At 41.1% G+C, this 8,986-nt stretch overlaps 1 pseudogene; it reads left to right on the top strand.

Annotated features, from left to right (window-relative positions):
- Positions 1–616: 616 nt before the first annotated feature.
- LOC100355101 (large ribosomal subunit protein uL10 pseudogene) overlaps positions 617–8,986 on the top strand; it is a 43,199-nt pseudogene continuing 34,829 nt past the window's right edge.

Below are 8,986 nucleotides of genomic sequence, written 5' to 3'. Positions count from 1 at the left end.
GGAAAAGCAAGAACAAACCAAAGCCCAAAGCAGCACAAGGAAAGAAAGAAGAAAGATCAGAGTAGAAATAAATGAAATAGAAATTAAAAATCATATGATCACTTCAATATATGCAGAAGTGTTCAATAAAATTCAACATTCATTCATGATAAAGGCCATGAACAAACTAGGAATAGAGAGAGCAAGCTTCAACATAAAAGACTATATATGACAAACCCACAGCCCACTTCGTATTGAATGTGGAAAACTGAAAACACTTCTTCTAAAAGCTGGCACCAGCCAAGAATATCTGCATTCATTGCTCTAATTCCATATAGTACCATGTGTTTTTATCGCAGCTATTAGGCAGGAAAAATGAATAAGAAGTATAAAATTAGGAAAGGTTGAGGAGGGAATGTGAGGAATGATTTAGACAGTCAGGTTGGTCCCAGTGAAAATAGAGGGTGTAAAATGTTTGCTTCCCCCAAAAGTTATATTTATCAAGGTGAAAATTGCCTGCCCCACCCCTTGGGAGCTTCCTTCCAGTCTTATCTTGAGAATAGTGAGGGAGTGGGGATTCTACCCTCCTGAGTTAACAGTTTATTGTGAAAACAAGTTACCTATCCCACCCTTCAGGATGGCTTTTTGCTTTATGAGCAAGACAGGTAAATCAGATCTTTTGATGGGTTTTGACCCCACCTTGTAACAAATGATTGTCATTTCCCCCCCAAAAAAACCCCACTACCACCAGCCCCTTTGAGTTTTGCCTCTCTTGGAGTGTCCCTCCAGGCCATTCTGGCTGAAGGTTTCTGACTGAAATAAATCTTGATTTTTTTTTGTTTGCTTTGAACAAAAATTAGGAAAGAAAGAAGTAATATTGTTCCAAATATAGAGAAACTGAAAGATGCTTCCAGGAGACTGTTAGAACTGATAAACCAATCCAAAAAAGTTGTAGAAAACAAAGTCAGCACACAAAAATCAGTAGTAGTTTTATACAATAGCTAATTCACTGAGAAATACAAAAGTGATTCCATTCACAATATCTACAAAAATTAAATACATTGCAATAAATCAAATCAAGAATTTGAAAGACATCTGCAGTGAAAATTGCAACATATTGAAGAAAGAAATTGAAGAACACACACACACACAAATGGAAAGACTTCCCATGTTCATGGATTGGAAGAATTGATATTGATAAAATGTCCGTATTACCTAAAGTGATTTATGGATTCAACACAATCTCAATCAAAATATCACAGATTTATTTACAGAACTAGAAACAAATCCTAAATCATATGGAAGCACAAAACACCCTGTTATAGCCAAAGCAATCTTGAATAAACAGAACAAAGCTGGCAGCATCCTGATTTCAAGACGTACCGCAGAGCTAGGTGTAATCAAAACAGCATGATAGTGACATACAAACAAATATAGACCAACGAAAAGCAATAGAGATCCCAGTAATGAATCAAATGATCATTGACAACGATGTCTAATACACATTCTAGAGAAAGCACAGTTTCTTTAGCAACTGGTGCTGGGAAAACTGGCTAATCATACACAGTAGATTGAAACAATACTCCTAACCTTCCACCTTATACATAAATCAACTAAAAACTGACAAAATAACTGAAGGTCAGACCTGAAACTATGAAAGTACTTGAAGAAAATAGAGAAACTTTTCAAGATAGTCAATGGTTTTATTTATTATTTTTTGGGGGAAAGGACCCCAAAAGCCTTGGCAACAATAGTAAAAATAGAAAAATGAGATTATATCAAACTATGAAGTTTCTGCACAGCAAAAGAAACAAACAATAGAATGAAAAAAAAAAAAGAAAGAAAATGAATGGGAGGCCAGCACCGCGGCTTACTAGGCTAATCCTCCGCCTTGCGGCGCTGGCACACCAGGTTCTAGTCCCGGTTGGGGCACCGGATTCTGTTCCGGTTGCCCCTCTTCCAGGCCAGCTCTCTGCTGTGGCCAGGGAGTGCAGTGGAGGATGGCCCAAGTCCTTGGGCCCTGTACCCCATGGGAGACCAGGATAAGTACCTGACTTCTGCCATCGGATCAGCACGGTGCGCCGGCCGCAGTGCGCCGGCCGCGGCTGCCATTGGAGGGTGAACCAACGGCAAAAGGAAGACCTTTCTCTCTCTCTGTCTCTCACTGTCCACTCTGCCTGTCAAAAAAAAAAAAAAATGAATGGGAGAAAATATTTATCTGACATGTATATAAGGAAGTCAAAAAACCTCTACAATAAAAATACAACCCGGTTAAGAAATGGGTAAAAGATCTGCACAGACATTTCTCAGAACAAGAAATAATAATGACAAAGAAATATATGGAAAATTCAACTTCTTCAGCAGCCATCAGGGAAATTCAAATCAGGACCACAGTGAGGTATCATTTCACTCCAGTTAGAATGGCTATTATCTCAAAGCCACAAATAATTAATGCTGGTGAAGATGGGGAGAAAGTGGACCCTTACACATTATTGGTGAAAATGTAAATTAATACACCTGTTACAGAGGACAATATAGCAGTTTCTCAAAAAGGTAAAAATAGGGGCCAGTGCCATGGTGCAGTAGGTTAATCCTCTGCCTGCTGTGCTGGCATCCCATATGGGTGTCGTTGTTTCTAGTCTTGGCTGCTCCTCTTCCAATCCAGCTCTCTGCTTTGGCCTAGGAAAGCAGTAGAAGATGGCCCAAGTGCTTGGGTCCCTGCATCCACATGGGAGACTGGGAAGAAGCTCCTGGCTCCTGGTTTCAGATCAGCGCAGTTCTGGCTGTTGCGGCCATTTGGGGAGTGAACCAACAGAAGGAAGACCTTTCTCTCTGTCTCTCCCTCTCACTGTCTGTAATTCTACCTCTCAAATAAATAAATAAAAATCTTAAAAAAAAATAAAAATAGATCTACCATATGACCCAGCTATCCCACATCTGGCTGTATATCTGAAAGCAGTTAAATTAGCATATGAAAGAGATACAAGCATTCTGATGTTCACTGAAGCACTATTCCCAATAGCCAAAATCAATGAATGAAGAAAGAAGATTGTGCTTACACATGCACAGTAGAATACTATTCAATCTTAAAAAAATGGCTTCGTGCCATGATGTGTAAGAGCGTCTGGAAAATAACCCAGCCCTAGAGAACCTCCTGCCTCATATCTGGGAACGTGGGCTTTGCATTCACCAAGGAAGACCTCACTGAGATCAGAGGTACGTTGGCCAATAAGGTGCCAATGGCTGCTGATGTCGGTGCCACTGTTCCCTGTGACATCACTGAGGCAGCTCAGAACACTGTTCTGGGGCCTGAAACGTCTTCCTCTTTCCAGGCTTTGGGCATCACCACTAAAATCTCTAGGGGCATCATTGAAATCCTGAGCTATGTGCAGCTGCTGAAGATTGGAGACCAGGTGGAGCCAGTGAGACTGCAGAGCTGCACACTCTGAACATCTCCCCTTCTCCGTGGGGCCAGTCATCCAGCAGGTGTTCAACAACAGTTGCATCCACAACCCTGAAGTGCGGGGCATCACCGAGGAAAATGCGCCCCGGCTTCCTGGAGGGTGTCCCCTTCGCTGCCATTGCTGTCTGCGGATTGGTTACCTGACTGTTGTATCCGTGTCTCATCCTAACATCAACGAGTACAAGCAGGTCCCGGCTTTCTCTGAGTCCTGAGTCCGCCTTTCGCTTGCTCTGGAAGTCACGGCTTTCCTGCCCGATCCATGTGCTGCTCTTGCTGCTGCTGCAGTCCTGGGGAAGGTGAGGCCAAGGAAGACTCAGGAGTCAGATGAGGATGTGGGATTAGTCTTCAACTAATCTCCAAAAAGCAGCCAACTCAGCCAGATTTATTTGCAAACTAAGGAGATAAAGTCTTACTTCTCTTAAAAAAAAAATGGCTTCCTGACATTTGTAGCACAGTGGATGGAACTGGAGTTCATTATGGTAAGTGAACTATACTAGATTCTGAGAGACAAATACCATATGTCTTTTCTCATGCATATAAGTGAAAAAAATAGTTGATCTGAACTTAGAACAGTGCTTACTAGAAGTTGTGAAAGTGGGAGGAGATAGGGTAGAAGGAGACTGGATAACAGATGCCTTACACAGTGAGATGGAAAAACCTGTTGTACTAGTTGGGACCACATAATAGGTTCTTCTTTTTTCAATTGTTGTTAATCTGAAAAAAAGAAAAAAACATGTCATGCATAAGAGAAAAATGCTAAATAACCTAATTATCAAATTCACAGACATTAGGAAACATGAAGTGATAGAGGATATGTTAAATGACAGAGTCAAAAATCCAGAAAGATCTTGGCTAGAATAAAGAGCCACAATTAAATAAGATGTAATTGAATAGTGATGAAATGTGAAGTTGCACACTCGGTCCAAATCACCAACTGCATAATGAGGATGAGGCTGACGTGAACACAAAGTTGCCTGCATGAGAAACGTGTAGTGGTTTTAGTGAATTGTTTGCTCAGTCACAGTTACTAGAGTGATGAGACTGCCGAGAGCAAGTCATTTTCTGTTGCATTAATTTATTTCCTATGCTGTGCCCATATCACATTGGGTCACACTCTCTTGATTTCTATACTTAAACTTAAGTCTGAAAAATCTGGGGCTAGGGTTGTGGCATAGCAGGTTCAGCTGCTTCCTGCATTGAATGCAGGTTCGGGTCCTGGCTGTTCCACGTTCAATCCAGCTCCTTGCTAATGTGCTTGGGAAAGCAGCAGACCACGGCCAGAGGGCTTGGGTCCCTGCCCTTGTAGGAGACTCTGATGGAGTTCTAGGCTTCCGGCCAACTCCAGGCTACTGGCCAAAGTCTGACCCAGCTAGTGAACCTGGTGAATTCTGTGTGTGTGTGTGTTTTTTTTTTTTTTAGAATTATTTTGTTTATTTGGTAGGCAGAATTATTTAGGTAAAGGGAGAGATGAAGAGAACAGTCATCCACCTGCTGGTTCTCTCCCCAGATGGCCACAATGGCCAGGGCTGGGCCATGCCAAAGGCAGGAGCTGGGAGCTTCTTCCAGGTCTCCCACATGAGCACAGGGGCCCAAGAACTCGGGCCATCTTTTGCTGCTTTTCCAGGCACATTTAGCAGGGAGCTGGATTGGAAGTGGAGTAGCCGGGACTCGAACCAGCACCCGTAAGGATGCAGGAGTTGAAAGCAGCAGCTCTACCTGATATACCACATGCTGGCCCTGAATTATAAATTTTTTTAATAGCCACTCACTGTATTTCTAAATATGTATATAGGAAAATCATGAAATATGTATAGCTTAAATAAACAATATTTAGGGGTCGGCTCTGTGGCATAGTAGGTTAAGCATCTGCCTACAGTACTGGCATCACACATGGGTGCTGGTTCAAGTCCTGGCTGCTCCATTTGATCCAGCTCCCTGCTGATGGCCTGGGAAAACAGGCGAAGATGGCCCAAGTGCTTGGGCCTCTGTACTCATGTGGGAGACCTGGGAGAAGCTCCTAGTTCCTGGCTTTGGTTTGGCCCAGCTCCAGCTGTTGCAGCCACTTGGGGAATGAACCAGAGGATAGAAGATCCTCTCTCTGTCTCTCCCTCTCTGTGTCTGTAACTCTGCATCTCAAGTAAATAAATACATCTTAAAAAAAGGTATTGACATGTAATAGTTTGCCATTTTTTATTTCATTGTTTCTATTTTGTAATAGAGTTCAAAATTCCTGCTAACATATAATCATATGTATGAGTATCAGCTGCCTATTTTAATAAAATAGTATATGTGCAAAAAATTGCCACTCATTCTCTGGTTTAAAAAAACTTGTAATGGAAAAATCAGCATAAACTTATGCTAAGTCTTTAGAAATACTTCCTTAGAACAAAAGGCAAATAATCTATGCAAACCTAAAATGCATTTATGGAACAACACATAAGAAGTTAGTAATAAAAAAAAAAGTTAGTAACAATACTTTATTTGGGGGAGAGGAATGGGTGTCTTGTGTAGTGGAAAGATTCGCTTTTTATATATTCAAGTTAAACATCTTTTCATTGGATTATTGTTTATAGCCTTTATCTATTTTTCCTTTTGGACTTTTTTGTACTTTTTATTTGTTGAATTATTTATTTGGTAGAGCCATTAATCATTTGTCTGTAATGCAAATTAAAATATGCTATTTCAAACAACAAAAAATGAAAAATTTCAAAGTAAATATAGAAGATATGATAAAAAAGAATAGAAAACTACAGACCAATATCATGTGTGAATATTGATGGGGAAATCCTAAAAAAATAAAAAAACAGCAAAGCAAATTCAACAGCATATTAAAAGTGTTGCATGGTGTGACCTAATAGGATTTTTATTCTGAAATCAAGAATGGTTCAATATACAAAAATCCATCCATTAAATATACCACATTATTAGAATAATGGAAACAAAATCATGGTCAGTTCAGCTGGCACGCAAGACTCATTTGAAAAATTCAACCACTTTCACGACAAAAGTAGTCAACAAAGTAGAAACATGAGGAAATTAATGTAATAAATATCTTTTATGGGAAATCATACTCAGTGGTGAAAGGCTCAAATCTTTTCTTTTCAAATCAGGAACAAATCAAGGATGCTTGCTTGCACCACTTCTATTCCCACAGTGCTGCGTGTCATAGGCAGAGCAATGAGGGAGAAGAATAAAGGACAGGCATGTGAGTTGGAAAAGTAGAAGTAAAATGATCTCTGTTAGCAGAAGACATGATCTTACTCTAAAGATCTCTCTCACCCACACACATACACCCCCAACACACACACACACACACACACACACACACCCTGTTGGAACTAATAATTTAATTCATTCTATAGAACAGGCAAAATTCAGTTATATCTCTCCATAGTAACAGTGAACAATCCATAAAGAAAATGAAGAAACTCAACCCATTTGTAATAGTATACAAAATAGGATACTTAAGAATAAACTTAACCAAAGAGGTGAAATGCTTGTTCCTTGAAAAGTACAAAATCTGTCCGAAAGGAATTCAAGAGGATATCAACAGATGAAAAGACATCCTATGTTTCATGGACCAGAAGACTCAGTGTTGCTGTTGGCTCTAACCAAAGTGATCTGTAGCTTGGTTTCTATGAAACTTCTGAAGATATCTTTTATACAGATGGAAAACTTCACCCTAAAATGTGTATAAAATAAGGGACTCCAAATAGCCACACACAAGAAAAAAAATCTTGAAGAAGTACAGATTGGGAAGTCTCACTTCCTGATTTTAAAATTTAACTGCAAAATTACAAGAATCAAAATTACATGGTAATAGACTAAAAACAGACATATGGGACCAACGAATCAGAATACAGAGCCCCAAACTGAGCTTCACATATATGGTCAAGGGATGCTCCACAAGTGTGCAAACACAAATGCAGGGCCGGCGCCACGGCTCACTAGGCTAATCCTCCGCCTTGCAGCGCCGGCACACCGGGTTCTAGTCCCGGTCGGGGTGCCGGATTCTGTCCCGGTTACCCCTCTTCCAAGCCAGCTCTCTGCTGTGGCCAGGGAGTGCAGTGGAGGATGGCCCAAGTCCTTGGCCCTGCACCCCATGGGAGACCAGGATAAGTACCTGACTTCTGCCATCGGATCAGCGCGGTGCGCCAGCTGCAGTGTGCCAGCCGCGGCTGCCATTGGAGGGTGAACCAACGGCAAAAGGAAGACCTTTCTCTCTGTCTCTCACTGTCCACTCTGCCTGTCCAAAAAAAAAAAAAAAAAAAATGCAGGAGAAAATCTTTTCAATACATGGTGATGGGAAAACCCGATACCAACATACGCACAAATGGGTTGGACCCTTATATGACACCATAGAAATAAACTGGCAGTGGATTAAAGATGTAAATGTAAGAGCCAAAACTGGGGCCAGCGCTGTGGCATAGTAGGGTAAGCCTCCACCTGTGACACCTGTATCCTATATGGGTCCCAGTTCAAGTCCTGCTGCTCTACTTCCAATCTAGCACTCTGCTAATGGCCTGGGAAAGTGGTGGAAAAGGGCCAAGTGCTGGGACCCCTGCATCCATGTGGGAGACCCAGAAGAAACTCCTGGCTCCTGGCTTTGGATCAGCTCAGCTTCAGCCATTGTGACCATTTGGCAAGTGAATCAGCAGATGGAAGACCCTTCTCTCTCTGTCTTACCTTCTTTCTGTAATTCTGTCTCTCAAATAACTAAATAAATCTTTTTTAAAAAGAGCCAAAACTATAAAATATTTAGAGCAAAAGTTAATTACAATAGATTTGGCTATGATTTCTTGGTAAAAATACCAAAACCTAAATAATAAAATTAAGAATTATATAGGACTCATCACATTTTTTATTTTTTTTGTTTTATTTGTTTAAATTTTTTTGACACCCAGAGTTAGACAGTGAGAGACTGAGAGAGAGACAGAGAGAAAGGTCTTCCTTTCATTGGTTCACCCCCCAAATGGCTGCTAAGGCCAGCACGCTGTGCCGATCCGAAGCCAGGAGCCAGGTGTTTCCTCCTGGTCTTCCATGTGGGTGCAGGGCCCAAGCACTTGGGCCATCCTCCACTGCCCTCCTGGGACACAGCAGAGAGCTGGACTGGAAGAGGAGTAACGGGGACAGAATCCGGCGCCCCAACCGGGACTAGAACCCGGGGTGCCGGTGCCACATGAGGAGGATTAGCCTAGTGAGCCGCGGCACCAGCCATCAAATTTTTTAAACAATCAAAAGCTTTTGTGCAAAAAAGTGCTAAGACAAACAACAGAATAGCAGAAAATATTTGCAAAGCATGAATCTTGTGAGGGCTTAAATATCTAGAATATATACAACTCAAACAAAGCAAACAATTCAAAGGTGGGCAGAGGATTTGAATAGACCTTATTTCTTTAAAGAAGATACAAAGATGGACAATAAGATCCTCAGCATCAGTAATGATGAAGAAAATGCAAATCACAACCGTGATACACAATTGCACACACGTCAGGATGGTCATTATATTTTAACATTTATTTATTTTCATTTGCTTGAAAGAGG

Source organism: Oryctolagus cuniculus, chromosome 1 (assembly GCF_964237555.1).
Source record: "Oryctolagus cuniculus chromosome 1, mOryCun1.1, whole genome shotgun sequence".
In the NCBI taxonomy this organism is placed as follows: Eukaryota; Metazoa; Chordata; class Mammalia; order Lagomorpha; family Leporidae; genus Oryctolagus; species Oryctolagus cuniculus.
Note: the sequence above shows the minus strand (reverse complement) of the source record. Positions and strands in the feature narration are given on the sequence as shown.